Source organism: Balaenoptera acutorostrata, chromosome 11 (genome assembly GCF_949987535.1).
Source record: "Balaenoptera acutorostrata chromosome 11, mBalAcu1.1, whole genome shotgun sequence".
NCBI lineage: Eukaryota > Metazoa > Chordata > Mammalia > Artiodactyla > Balaenopteridae > Balaenoptera > Balaenoptera acutorostrata.
In genome coordinates this window covers 8,684,286-8,698,929 of record NC_080074.1, presented here as the reverse complement: position 1 = coordinate 8,698,929, position 14,644 = coordinate 8,684,286, and the positions used below count along the sequence as shown (strand labels likewise).

Sequence of the window (14,644 nt, the reverse complement as noted above, 5' to 3'; positions counted from 1 at the left end):
CTAGTGGCCAGAGATATCCCTCACTCAAACATCATGAACTTGGTTTCTGTCTACCACATGAGTAGCCAAAAGGAAAGAAGCGCTAGAAGGGGAAGGGAAGTCTTCCATCAGACTGGAGACCTCTCCTGGCAATTAAGATCCAGTGCCATGACCTAATTTTAGGTGTTTAAAAAAAAAGTACAGATCTCCTAGACACTGTGACGAAATGGATGGTCCATGTGGCGTCTCTGATCCCCCAAGTCCCCAGCCCTTGATATTTTTCATTTACAACATTCACGGAAGTTAACTTAGTAGTGCTGCAAGTTAAGGTTCCAAAGCACATCCTTTCATCAGTGTCCCCCAGTAAATCAACATTACGCCTTGATTGCCATTCAGTCAGTTTTATTTATAGCAACTTGATTTTCTATTACTGTGGCTCCTGTTCTAAGAACTTTCCCACCTCTTCTGACGTGTATGTAGCAGAAGTTAGCAGTTGGTTCTTCCAAGTTCCTGTGGGTTGCATGTGGTGTGTAAGATATGCAGAAAGAAAGAAAAGAAAAAAAAATTCCTGTTGAAGAATTTGGAAGACCTGTTATTAACATAGCTAGCAGCAACTAAAATTTCACAGGCTATTAACTAGTTGCAAGTATTCACTCTCACTTTCACCACTTTTTGCAGGGGAGGGGGGCAGTTTTTGTAAGATTAACAGCCAGATTCCATATCGACCTCAGATGCTGCGTACTTTTTAGTTTTAATTTTTCTATTCTGCCATCTTGACTGTTAAACAGAATGAAGATGTCTGTGAGCTGAGCAGAATGCTTAGGCCAAGCCTCTTCTCTGCTGTGTAAACAGGATGTTTTCAGCAGACTTGGCTGTAGTAGCCATCTCTAAGATTAGGGAACAATTGAGTCTTTATGTTGAAAAGGTCCCCTTCTCCCCCATCCTCAGAGTTCAAATTCAGCATACAACACTCTAGGTTATTGTTTTGAGTTTGGGTTGTTTTCTTTTACTTATCTATAAGGTCTTTAGGAGTAGAGATACATTTTTAGCTGGTTAAAAAAAAGAAATCAAACCTTTTCTTCTCCGGTGTTTCGCCAAGTTTTGTCATACTTCACGTCTATGCATTAACTACACTTCTTAGTGTTACTACAAAGAGAAATCTTATTGTTTTCCCTCCCGTGAGTGTACAACTAAGGCTGCGTGCGATAGTGCAGATGAAAATAGTCTGGCCCGTGTGTATAACCTCAGCAGTTAATCAGAAAATGGAGTGCCCTTCCCCTCGGCTGCAGAACTGCACCACGGCCTCTCTGCTTTCTTTCTCCACAAGTACAGGGTGTGCAAGCAGTCTAGAAACAGGCAGGTGTATAAAATGTTGTCAGGGACATCATCAGTCTATTACAAAACATAGAATATTATCTCTGTTTCCAGAGTTAGTGCACACCCTGTGATAAGGCCTGTAGGTTTATGGCCAGTGCCAAAGGTGTGTGTATTTTCAGAGATGGTCCCCATTTGTCAATGATGGCGTTGTTTTCTTGACCTGAAATTTGACAGAGGAGGTACTGGCATCACATTCTTTATTTGAAATAATTATCAACTTCAAGAATCTATGAACATAGTAATAACATAATTAAAATTGAGCAATGACCCTGCCCGCTTCAGCAGAGGAAAGAGGCCACAGACATGCACGGGATGGTGAAGGGAACACCGGTCAGGAAACAGGGCTGCACCCCACCGGCTCGGCATCCATGTCATCCTCATGTTTACAGTCACTCGGACTAGATCTGGATTAATTACCACGTATTTGAACATTTGAGTGGTTTTTAAACTGTCAGTCTCTTACGGTAACCTCCAACCACCACCAAAATAAAATAGCAAAAGTGATAGAGACTGCCAGTGTTTGCCTCACAGAATTTAAATAATTTCCTCTTCAGTTAGCCGTACACCTGAATTTGTTTTTAACGACAGCTGTGCACACCAGGAAAAATGGTACTGCCCTGAGCAAAAGGTCTCTGCAAAATTCAGCTGTTGGTTCTTCATTGTGACAAACGCTTGTTTTGTTCATGGGAGGAGAAAGGTCAGAAAGAGGCAAGAAGTGTTCTGTTTTAAATTGAAAAGAAATAGTGTTTCCCTAAAGCACTTTGTGCCTCAATTTCACTTTCAAAATATAAATCATTGTTTTGAAAGTAAATTCCCAATTGGAATTGATCCATTTTGAGCCAATATTAATTAGCTGGGATTGTTTTTCTCAAAAAGTGAAAGTCCTCTTTGCTGCTGTTGGTGAGCAGCAAAAGAGAAACTGTGGAGTAGCTTCCAATGTTGTGGAGCGAAGTGCTTTCCTTCCTTTCCGGTCCCCCACTTCCCTGGACCTCTTACTGCATCTGGCGGTCCTTCTCCTTGGGGTCCTGAAAGGCGTGCACAGTCCTCGGAGGGCTGGGTTGCGAGAGGTGACGGGATGCCAGGAGCCACCTCGCTGCAGGACCAGCCTGACAGCAGAGCTTTATGGAGAGGAAGAGAGTGTATCCCGTGTGTGTTCGCCAAAAATGAAAAAGGGGACTACTTATACAAAACAGAGCAAAAACCTTTGGAACCCTTAAAGAAGTTACGTACCTTTTAAAGGTAGTAGAGTTTTTCACCAAGTGCTGCATTCAGCATGACACTTCTTGCCAGACGTTTCGGGATAAGTTAAAATATATGTGTTTAAAACACCACCCCTACCCACCACCCCTTTTTAATTTTGTCCAAGGAATTAATTACTTAAGTGTAGTATTTCTGAATGTGCCTTTGTGAGTTCAGAGACCGTCTGTTTTAGGAAGAACCTACCCATTGGGATAAAACAGAAAGACGGTCAGCTTGGTCTTTAGGGAAGTCGGCATTTCTCCGGACCGTCCCCGGGGCGTTTTTATTGCACAGTGTAGAGTCATGAGGGAGAGGTTCCGGGACTTGGGAGAGGGGATGACGAGGTGATGGTGCACAGATGACAGAGACCTGGTTAGTCCAAGAGTGCAGGTTGAACTTAATCTCTCTGCATTGCCTGGTCTTCTTCGTGTTTATGTGTGTGCGTGCGTGGCTGTGGCTGTGGCTGGTTTAGTCTTTGTTTTCCCGTGAGCACTGGAGAACTGAAATATGGTGATGCTTGTGACACACTCGTGCACGTCGAGAAGGCTTTTCTCCCTCCTGCCTCACGCAGGGCAGGCAGCGCGTTGCCACCCTTTGAGTCTGTGTCCTGAGAAGGCAATTCTTTTCCCGAATGGAAGTCACATAATGTTGCTGTTTGTACAAACAGGGTATCACACACGAGGAAAAGGCTTTTGAGAGGATAAGATTGACGTGTTTGTGAAAGAAAAGAGAAAAATCTGCAATCATATTTTATTTCTTCAGAACTATATAGTTAAACATAGAAATCTGCAGTGTCTCTTCCTTTGTTTCATGTTTGTTTTAAACAATTCCACCTCTTCTCCCCACTCCCTCTCTTTTCTAAAGAGAAATCAAGTGAATGCTAAGGGCCATTTCCATAATTCCTCAGAACTCCCCAAAGAGGAAAACAGTCCCTCCGCAAGATTCCTTCAGCTTCATTCAGGAAGACACAGGGAGGAGAGATGCTGCAGCTTCCGGGGCTTCACTCTCATTCCTCTCTAATGGCCTTGAAATGTATTATTATGCAAATGTGAATTTTGATACTGAACTTAAGAAGAGGTTGTTGGATTTTTCTTTTTTCAAAAAAAAAAAAAGGTCCCATATGTGGTCATCATTGCTTCTTTACTTTGTAACGTGTGAATTGTAACTATGCATTCTGCAAAGGGGGGGTGGGAGGAAAGGGCAGAAAGGGGAAGGAAGTAGCTTTGTATCCTTGTTCTACAGTTTCTGTGTCCATGGTATCCCCTCAAGCTGGCAGGGAAGGGGAGTGAGAGTAAGAAGCGGTAAGGTCGGCACAGTGAGGTAGAAAGAGACCTGTGAGTCCGGCCTGGCACTTCCTGGGGGGCCTGCAGCCCCTACCAGCCAGTGTGGTACAGATCTCCATCCTAGCCGTGCGGTGTCAGCCTGGTGCAACAGGAGGGCCCCGAAGGCCCCCTGTTTTCTGGAAAAAAGTGCTCACCCTGTCCTGAACTCAGAACCCTTTCAAGCTCAGGAAACCTTGCCTCACGCGTGCTGACCTTAATCTTTATGTCATTTCAGAAAAAACTCCTCCTCCTCCTCGCTCCATTTTAATTTTTCTTTCTTCTTTCTTAGTCATTTTTAAGTGAATTTAATTGTAAGGAAACTTTCTTGCTCTATGGGGAAGAGGTCTGTTGCTTGACAGGCAAACAGGGCTGCTCTTCCCTGTCCACTAGGCCCCCGCCATATGTGGCCTCTCTGCTTCCCTTGCAGGTGTTAAGCTGTGTGTAGCTAGTGAGCAGTGAGGTGTTTGACACGGGAAAGCCCACAGCCTCCTCTGTCCTGACAGCATCCCTCTGTTGACCCTTCCTGCAGTCAGTCGTGGCCCTTGCATTGCTCTGGTCTAGGCATTATTGGCAACACACAGTATCGGAAGCAAGAGACTGCCGTGCCTGGAGCCAGTGTTTCCCTGCAGCAGTTTTGCTGTTGATGTTCACAGTACTGTAACTAGTAACAGACTTGATCACAGTCTCCTCGTGCCCCTGCCAGCCTGCACAGGCACGATCTCATCAGGGTTCCAATCTGTTAGATTGCCTTTAGACAAAAAAGAAAACAAAAAAATAAAATTCTGACGTTTCAGCTGTCTAACACAAAACAATACCTCGAGGTACATTTCCCCTGCAGTGTAGACCCTTAACTCCCCTCCTTTTCTGACATCGGTGGGTTATCCTTGGAAAAATATGAACGTGTAGATAGCAGGATAACTTTTACAATTTTTTCTTTGCTGTGAAAGTAACCCTAAAATATGATGTTTTCCACTTTTTTTTAAAGCCATCAGAAGTTTCAGATCTTATTCTTTCATGTTTAAGAAGAGAAAGCAGAACAGGTCAGGGGAGTGGACTTGCATTTGTGGGGTGATGTTCTCTCCATTGCCTCCCATACACAGTGACGACAGACCAGTGTTTAAACCCTGCTCTGAATAGATGCCATCCATTCTAGCTCTAGTTCCAGAGTAGGGAGTGTCTGGATTTCTCTCTTCCAGAAGATCCATCCCCTCCAGGGACTCCAGAATGTTTTCTCCTGAGACCTTGAGTTCTCAACCTTTCTTGGTTCAAACACACACACACACGCGCACACACACACACACACACACACACATACTTTGAGTAACTGAGTAGCATTCTGTAGATCATAAAGAGAATCAGTCCCTGGCATTTCAATTTTGTGCTGTAGAATTCATAGCCGTGTCGCTTTGCGATGCTCTGGAAATGAATTGATTTCTTACTTAGAAGGAATCATCTGAGACGTGCAGGCAACCTCCCTGAAAGGCCCGCACACCCTCAGGTGTCCCTCCCTCCACAAGGCTTGAAGCTGACTTTAGGTAGAGGTAAATAAGTTTAACGAGTGCTGCTTGTAGGGATCTGTCAGCTACTGCTCTCCTAGATTTGGCCGCTCATGAGGCAGGACCAGAATAGATCATTTTGAATAGCTTCTTTGCAAACCCCCTAGCTCCCCCCATCTTAAAGATAAACCCTGTATCTGTCAGGAAGCCCTTTTTAGGTTGGGCTCACTGATCTTTGTCTACTGACGACTTCCTTTGAGGGAAGAAGCTTGATGATAAATGCACGCATATCCACCACCCACCTTCTGATCTGGGCGCTGTCGACCTGCGGATTTTATTTCTGTTGTTTGTGTGGAAGCCCCTTTTCTATCAGTCTCCTTCCTCTGGTCCCTCCTGAGTTTTTCCTGCCCTTCTGTCCCTCTGCGACGCTCCCAAAGGGCTCTGCTGATCTCTGCACTTCTGTCCTGGGACACTCCCCCCCACCACCCTTTGCACACACCAGTGACCAAAGTGTGTCCAGTGATCTCACAGAAGACATTAAAAATGGTGCATGCACCGTGAATGTGCTCACAGAGACACGTGCACAAGATTCTGCACCCTTGGCCTTAACCTCAGTATGACTTAAGGTGCAGGAACATTTTTAACAGGTTTTAAAAAAACAAAAAAACCCTTCCTGGAGGAAAAAAAAAAGCAGACGCAACGGCTCAACCATGCCCACTCCTAACTCTCCACTATTTGCTTATGACTTACTCTGTGCCCACCCCACCCCTCCCTGTTTCGAGTAACCAAAAACAGGTAACAGAAGCAACCCGAGGAGAGGTTTCTGGACTATTTTTTCTTTCTCCATTTAGATGGAGATATATATGCTGCTTTGGGTTCCATAATCCTAGGGGGCTATGTTTACATAGTAAAATACATCCTACCAAATCAGGAAACTGAATATGGGAATCTCTGCAATGAGAGTTAGGTCACTGATGGTGAACAAGAGAAGTGAGGGCCCTGGGGAATGGCGCAGAGGAGAGACGGAGCAGTACCACCTGACGGCCTGGGACGCGTTGCTCCTCCCTTCGCTTCTCTCCTTGCCCCCTTTCACAGAAGGTGCAGAGAAGGGCATCAGAAAGAGGCTGGATCTTTCAAAGGCAGCTTTCCAACTTTGCACACAAACAGGTAACAGGAAGGTACAGCAAAAATCCTCTCATCTGAAACACTGTCCGCAGAAACAAAACCTGTAAACATGACTAAATAGCTGCACAATTTTGATGCTCTCTGCAAGTTACCTAGAAGTGTTTTGTTTTTCTTATACTTGAAATAGCTTCTACAATGTTATTTTGGTGGCTTTCTTTTCTCTCTACTGGTGGGCCATAGAGAAAGTGGATGACGGGATTTAAGGAAGTTTGAGGGGAGAAAAGGGAGGATATGGCATTGTCTTTTTTTTTTTTTTTTCTCTTAAACATAGAGGTTTAATCAAACTCCCATATGTTGAAATTGCTCCTCATATGACTGGTTTTACATGGACACAGAAACTAGGCACTTTAGAGGTGCACTTGCATGGCAGGCTGGGCCCCCCTTTTCTATATTTTATTTTACTTTTTTAGTATAGTGGTACTTAAAATCACTGGTTCACTTAAAAAACAATAAAATGTTAAACTCTACTAATGTACAAATAAGCTGAAAAGTTGCATTTTATGTGTATTTTTTGCCATAGCAGGTACTGTATTTCTCATGCTGGATTTCAAAAAAAAAAAAAGTCAAAAACAAAAAAAACTAAAGGGTGGTCTTTTATTGGATGTGACAGGTTGAGTAATAAGGAATTAAGTCGTCGTCATTTCATTAAAACTGAGAGATGATGTAATGCATATATGAGTTTTCTGAAGGGTTTTTTTGGGCTTTTAAGCAGCTTATTTTTGTTTTTGTTTAGTTTTTTATTTTATTTTATTTTGGAAAGATATGATTGTATTATGTGCAACTCAGTTGCTTACATTATAACTACAAAATATTTTTGGGTTCCTGGAAAAAAAAAAAAAAGAAAAAAGACTAATAAATGTGTTTGGCTGCTAAGCATTTATTGTGGTTTCCTGTTTCATTCTGCCAGTTTAATTTGCTCGTCTGTTGAATGTTTGTATTTCTTCTACTGTACTCCCTCGCCCTGCCCCACACATAAAAGGTGTCTGACATTCAGCATCTGGACTGGGCCTCCACTTTGTCTATCTTGTCTTGTTATGTTTGTGTTGCCAGAGTTGTCAGGTTGACCAGCCACTGGTGGGTGTGTGCTCCTTGCTGCCTGCCACGCTGCCGGCTTCAGAGTCTCTGAAAGAAATTCAGGTTCTCCTGCTACCTTTCGTTGTCATCCCGTTTGAGCCTCGTGTGCCTCTGGAGTGAAGACACTACAGAGTGGAGGAGGGCAGAGGGACGATGCCTGCCGGGGCTCTGCTGCAGCCCGGGAAGGCGACAGCGTGCCAGCTCTGTCCACGAAGCCACCCGCCGGCACCCCCGCCCTGCTTCCGGTGCTCACCACTGCGGAGGAGCGGGAGAGCCTTACCCTGAAAGCCAGCTCGTTCCCATCTGAACAGTTTCTTACTTAGTGTTAGCTGCTGGAGACTCGTTAGACATGTGACCATGCAACAGCGCTAGAAGGGCAAAGGGGAGCAATGGAAGGAAACTAAGACCTTCTAATTCCCAGGTAGTGTCGTGTCTGACTTCATTCTCAGAATGCTGTGTGAAATAGGTAGTGGCAAACCCATTTCATGAGGAAGTGCAGCTCAGCATAATTTAATCAGCTAGTAGTAGATAACACTGACTGATTGCTTCCCATAATGTTTACATTAGGGCACTGCTCTAAGCATACCATGTAAATATTCATCACTTAATTGAAACTTGTTTCAGTCACCATGCTAGGAACCTAGATTGGATTCCAAAGTTATCACGCCAAAATGCCTTGGCTGAAAGACACCTGGAATTCTAAGAAAATGGTCTTAAGCAAGTCTGCTGTACAAAGTGGTAGGCTATATACCATCCAATTCTTACCATAAAATAAGTAAACACCAGGAAATGTGAGGTCAGGAGAGGGGAACTAGATGTCAAAAATACCTTGCGGGGGCTTCCCTGGTGGCACAGTGGTTGAGAATCTGCCTTCCAATGCAGGGGACACGGGTTCGAGCCCTGGTCTGGGAAGATCCCACATGCCGCGGAGCAACTGGGCCCATGAGCCACAATTACTGAGCCTGCGCGTCTGGAGCCTGTGCTCTGCAACAAGAGAGGCCGCGATAATGAGAGGCCCGCGCACCGCGATGAAGAGTGGCCCCCACTTGCCGCAACTAGAGAAAGCCCTCGCACAGAAACGAAGACCCAACACAGCCATAAATAAAAATAAATAAATAAATACAAATTAAAAAAAAAAAAAACCTTGCGGGCCTGCCTATATCAAGTAAGTGCTATATTTGTGGAATTGAGATCATAGCAAAACCTATGAAGACCTTTATCACCAAAGACTTTAAATTCTGGATATTTTAAAAATGCATAAACGTCTAAGGGGGGTTGTGTTTTAGAATTGAAGATGGTTGTCAAGACTTTAGCCTCTGACTCAGCCCTCTTCACCGCTGCGGGCTCTGCTGTCACCTTAGGTGACTTCAGCGTCTGCTTCGAAAATCCATCCTAACTGCCAGGTTTCTGCACTCCTTCCCCCAGTCACCCTGGCCACACGATCCCATACTCACACCAAATTGCTCCCCTCCAGAATCACTAATTTCAGCAACCTTGACCTTGACTTCCTGTCCTCCCAAACTGCTTCCCCCTCCTCTTTGGCTTCATTTTGACCTCATCAGCCATCCCAGGACGCTGGCCTATTTACTTTCTTTGACTCCATCAGCCCTCTCCTTTTCCTCATTTCCTTCCTAATCCAGTTTATATTTTATAGCCTATAATTTCAATAATATGGTTGCTAAAATCCCCACTTTGGAAAAACCCTATTTTCTATTTTCCACCAGCAACCAAAAGCAGTACCACTTGGGGAAAAAAGTCACTGCGGGGCAAATAAGGACTCCTGTAAATCTACTGTAACCAACCAGCAATGAGACCTTGGCACTGCCAGCAAGCATCCTGTGTCCGCTGATATGTGGAGAAAATTAGAGGTATAAGAAGAATTTCCCCCAAAATTCCTGCTTCCAAACTGTAATCAAGAGACGTGCTCCCCCTTCAAGTGCTGGTTCCTCCAGCACTTTCCCTTCCTGCCCACTTGGCTACTTTTACCTCCCCATTCTTCGTTCTCTCTTCACGTGATCAACTGTCACCCCCATCCCCACCCTAAGCTACTCTATGCTCTTGTCCTGCTATATTTTTTTCACAGAACTTAACCACTTTTTAAAATTATCTTGTTCAGTCATTATTATCCATCTCCCTCACTGGAATGTAAGCATCAGAAAGGGCAGAATTCTTTTCCGTGTTGTTCTCCAGCTCGAGCGCCTAAAACCCCTATGGCTTTAATTACCATCTATGTGCTAAGACTGCTAAATTTATATTTCCAACGCTTACCATTGGGCTCCGGACTTGTAGATGTAATTGTCTGCTCAACATTTTGAAACACCTGGATATCTTAATGGCTCTGCAAACTCAATAAACCCAAAAGAGAAGTCCATCCTGCCTGCTTGCCCCTCCTCCCACCCCATGGTAAATGGCATTGCTATCCTTTCAGCAATGAAACCTAGAGACCTAGGAGCATCAGCTGAGTCTGCCCCCTTCCTTACTCCCCGTAACTAACCCACCACCAAGCTGGATTGATTGCACCTCTTAAATTAATCTCTTCCTTTTCTTCACTTCCTCTGCCACTTACTTCCTTTGTCCAGGCTAGATCACCTACACCCCTAGGTCTCACCTAGTCCACTGCATTAGCCCAACTGGTTTCTCATTTGGCATTCACTCCAGTTCCCCACCCCCAATCCATTCTACACATAAGAGCTGAGATGATATTTTTCAAAACATAAATCTGATGAAGTCATCCTCCAGCCTAAAACTTAGTGGTTTTCTATTGCTTAGAATAAAACCCCAAATATCCTTATTTCCTACCAGATTCCCATGGTCTGCCTTCCACCTGCTCCTGCAAATTTACCTCCCTCTCTTTTCACCTTTGCCCTCTCCACTCAAGCCTCATCAGCTGACCACTATATCCCAGTGCCTAGTACAATGCTTGGCACACACTAGGCACCACTGTGAAATGAATGACCCTCATGAGTAACAGAATTTAAGAAACTAGGTATTTTAAAAGCCTGAAATAAAAACAAGAGGATAGGGCTTCCCTGGTGGCGCAGTGGTTGAGAATCTGCCTGCTAATGCAGGGGACACGGGTTCGAGCCCTGGTCTGGGAAGATCCCACATGCCGCGGAGCGGCTGGGCCCGTGAGCCACAATTGCTGAGCCTGCGCGTCTGGAGCCTGTGCCCCGCGACGGGAGGGGCCGCGATAGAGAGGGGCCCGCGCACCGCGATGAAGAGCGGTCCCCGCACCGCGATGAAGAGTGGCCCCCGCTTGCCGCAACTGGAGAAAGCCCTCGCACGAACCGAAGACCCAACACAGCCAAAAATAAAAATAAATAAATAAATAAATAAGAAAATCCTTAAAAAAAAAAAAAAAAAACAAGAGGATAGATGTAAAATTCCCGATTTAGGGACTTCCCTGGTGGTCCAGTGGGTAAGACTCCACGCTCCCAGTGCAGGGGGCCCAGGTTCGATCCCTGGTCGGGGACCTAGATCCCATATGCATGCCACAACTAACAGTTCGCATGCCACAACTAAGAGTCTACGTGCCACAACTAAGAAGTCTGCATGCCACAACTAAAACATCCCATGTGCCGCAAGTAGGACCCAGCACAGCCTAAATAAATAAATAAATATTTTAAAAATAAATAAATAACCTTGCCCTATATTAGGTTCATTAGGTTTATAAATAAATAAATTAAATTCCCAATTTAGAGATGTTGCTTTAGATAACACTGACAACCAGCCGCAAGTGTCTAGGTGGCCTTTGAAGATTAAGAACCAAAACTTTGGGGACCTCCCTGGTGGTGCAGTGGTTAAGAATCTACCTGCCAATGCGGGGGACACGGGTTCAAGCCCTGGTCTGGGAAGATCCCACATGCCGCGGAGCAACTAAGCCCGTGCGCCAGAACTACTGAGCCTGCACTTTAGAGCCCGTGAGCCACAAGTACTGAGCCCACGCACCACAACTACTGAAGCCCGTGTGCCTAGAGCCTGTGCTCCGCAACAAGAGAGGACCCCACTCGCCGCAACTAGAGAAAGCCTGCGCACAGCAACAAAGACCCAACACAGCCAAATAAATAAATTCACATTTAAAAAAAAAAAAAAAAAAGAACCAAAACTTTAGAGAAAACTTGTGGACTCAGAGGATAAGACTTGCAGACGTGCGGTTTCCAAGGGGAGTAAAGATGGGTTAAATCTTGAGGAAATTCCCACCACTTCCTTTTCCAGGAGTGTGAGAAGGAAGGATCATCAAAGAAAGAGCAGTCAGAAAGGGAGGAGAATCAGTACACTTTAGTTTTCAAAGCAGGAGGGAGGGGTCGTCAAAAATGCTAAATATTTCAATCAGCCAAAAGGGATGACTTAATACAAGAAAAAGGAAAACTACTTGACTCAAAAATCAAAATGATTTAAAGATGTACGTTGGGAAGCTTGCTCCCAGTTACCTGGCCTATCCTGTTCCCTGCATGTCCACCCCACCCACACATAGCCTTTATTAGTGATTCTTTATGCAAATAGGCAAACATATTATGGCAAAGGGCCTTTTGAATTATTAGAGGAAGTTACTGGTGATCAGTGAGAGTGCAGTTTAGAGGAGATGAGAGGGCAGAAGCTGCATCACAGTGCTAAGGAATAAAGAAGGGAGGGGAACAAATGTGTTCAATACGGGAGCCCCAGACACTGAGCTAGGATGTCAGCATCTATGTCACCTGCCTTTGCTCCTCACTCTACACCTGCGGGTCATGAGCCATATTTCACAGGTAAGAAGACCCAAGTGCCAAACGATTAAGTAATCGCCCAAGTCACACAGCTAGTAACATCAATGCTGGTTGGTGAAGAGGCAGCCAGAAAGAGCTTTCCGTGTTAAGGAGGTAACAGCAAGTGAAGGTGTTTCTATAGTGGAAGAGATCTGTGCGTTAAAAAAAAAAAAAAAAAGGAGAAGGGAGGCAGAACTGGAGAGATTCGAGATAAAATAATTGAAAGAGCAAGATCCTTTCCTGAATGAAGAGATTGGAGACAGAAACTCCTATTGGGGGAGGAAAAGTAACAGCAAAGTGCAGAGCCAGGAGAGAGGCTGGAAGACTGAGGAGACAGAGTTTGCAGTAGTCACCGTGGAAAGCAAGGAGAGTAAACTCATCACAGCACAGCAATGACAGCCCTGGAAGTTGCAGGGAGTAGTCGTCTTCTTTCCAGAATTGTTTGCCCTCATCCCCAAAAGCAATCCTCTGCAGCTCCAGAAGGGAGGTAGAAGACATGGGTGATAAGCCCAGGTAGCTGATGGGCTTCTCTGATGGCCACAGTATTCTGGGATTGGTGCTGCGGTCCATTCTGACAATTCTGAAGCCCAGGTGGAGACATGAAGGATCCATGGCATGAGGACACTGAAGGATGTGAGAGGCTGGGGGAAGAGGAGTGGCAACGTCAGGATCTAACTTGTATCTTGGTGACTGTGGGCCTTGTTTCCCTTTGTGCGCTAGGCTCCTTTGGGCAGCATTCATTCACCAAGCGAACATTTACTGAGCACCTACACTACGTTAGGTCCTGTGCGGGATCCACCTGCCAGGGACACGGGGGACCAAGGCAGGCATGATCTCCACCCGCACTGAGTTTGCCATCGATGGGAAAGGCCAACAACACTTAACTCTGGTGAGAGTTATGAGAGGCCTATATGAAATCCCAGAGGTGCGGAGGGAGAACACTTACAGGGGTGGTCCATGAGTTTTTGAGTAAATCGTGAAAAAAATTAAAGCAGGAATGGAAAGGTGACAGGAAAAGAAGTTATTGTCAAAGACAAGATCTTGGAAGTCTTGAGATCTAATCAGCAGCTTTTAATATTCCTGAAGTATTATGGTTACTGGGAAAGCGGCCATTCACCTCAGCACACAAGCTGAGAATTCAAAATGGACCTCCCTTCATAGTGAGACACTCAGAAACAGGCAATTTCAAAGCACTATAGGACCTGCTACTGTAGCACAGAGGAAAGAGTACCTTTGAATCTGGTAAGAACCAGGAGCCTGGAGCCTATCCCCCTGCACTTAACTCCTAGCTCTTGCCCTTCTACATGAGCAATCTCAAGACACTCAACCTGCCCATGCCTTCGCTTTGTCATCTGCAAAATGGGGATCATAATAATGGCAAGCATTTACTGAGCACTTACTCTGCATTGGAGAGTAGTATATTATTTCATTTAATAGTACCTGAAAAACTCAGGATCCTCACATGGATGTAATGAGATCCCATGTGTAAAGCACTCAGGACAGTGCCTGATACCTAGTGAAACTTACATAAACGTTAGTGGTTTTATTATTAGTGGCCAAACAGAGGGAAGAGTGGGACCATCTGGGCCTTACATAAGACGCAGTGACAGAGAGAGGTGTTCCAGGACGGGGGAATGCCTTCACCAAGCCGTGGTGTGACCCGGCACGGTGTGTGCTGGGAACTACACAGCGTAATGGCTCAGAGTCAGAATCTGAAGTCGGGCGGCTCCATTTATTAGCTGGGTGACCGTGAGCAAGTCATCAGCGTCTATGAGTCTCAGTTCCAGCGCTTGCTGAAATCCATTTTTACTGCACTTTCGCGCAAGGGGCTCACTTGGCCCTCAATAAATGCCGATTTCCCTTGGGCATCTTCCTTTCTCCTCAGAACCGCGCTGGAGGCCAGGCAGGCGGTAGGAGCGTGGGAGGGATTAGGCGACAATAATAATAGCAAACACAGAGGGCTTTCTAAGTGAACAAGACATCGATCTGATGACACCCAATCCTCACAGGAATCTTAAAGGCGGGTCTTAATGTACCTTTTTTCAGATGGGGAGACTGAGACGCAGAGCTGCTGAGTAACTTATGAAGCGCTAATGACGTTTCTGGTAAACCAAGAGAAACTCCTTAACCCTCAGCAGCCAACCGCCGAAACTGAACAACCTTCAGGGCTCGGGTCTCCCGGAACCCCGGGGGCGGGACCAAGCGGAGGATGTTCCGCTCCCGGACTTCC

At 45.3% G+C, this 14,644-nt stretch overlaps 1 protein-coding gene and 1 long non-coding RNA gene across 2 annotated transcripts in view; one reads left to right on the top strand and one right to left on the bottom strand.

Annotated features, from left to right (window-relative positions):
• The window catches only part of TNRC6B (trinucleotide repeat containing adaptor 6B), a 263,020-nt gene extending 255,550 nt beyond the window's left edge, over positions 1–7,470 (top strand). The window contains exon 26 of the transcript XR_009009751.1: positions 3,460–7,470. The gene's annotated coding sequence lies outside the window, so the exon portion shown is untranslated. The remainder of the gene's footprint in view (positions 1–3,459) is intronic.
• On the bottom strand, positions 7,417–14,598 carry LOC103019888 (uncharacterized). The gene is made up of 4 exons (XR_451650.2): positions 14,451–14,598; positions 8,501–8,656; positions 7,953–8,040; positions 7,417–7,720 (listed from the first exon to the last, which is right to left on the bottom strand). It is a non-coding gene; the product is annotated as an uncharacterized LOC103019888 (long non-coding RNA).
• Positions 14,599–14,644: the final 46 nt, after the last annotated feature.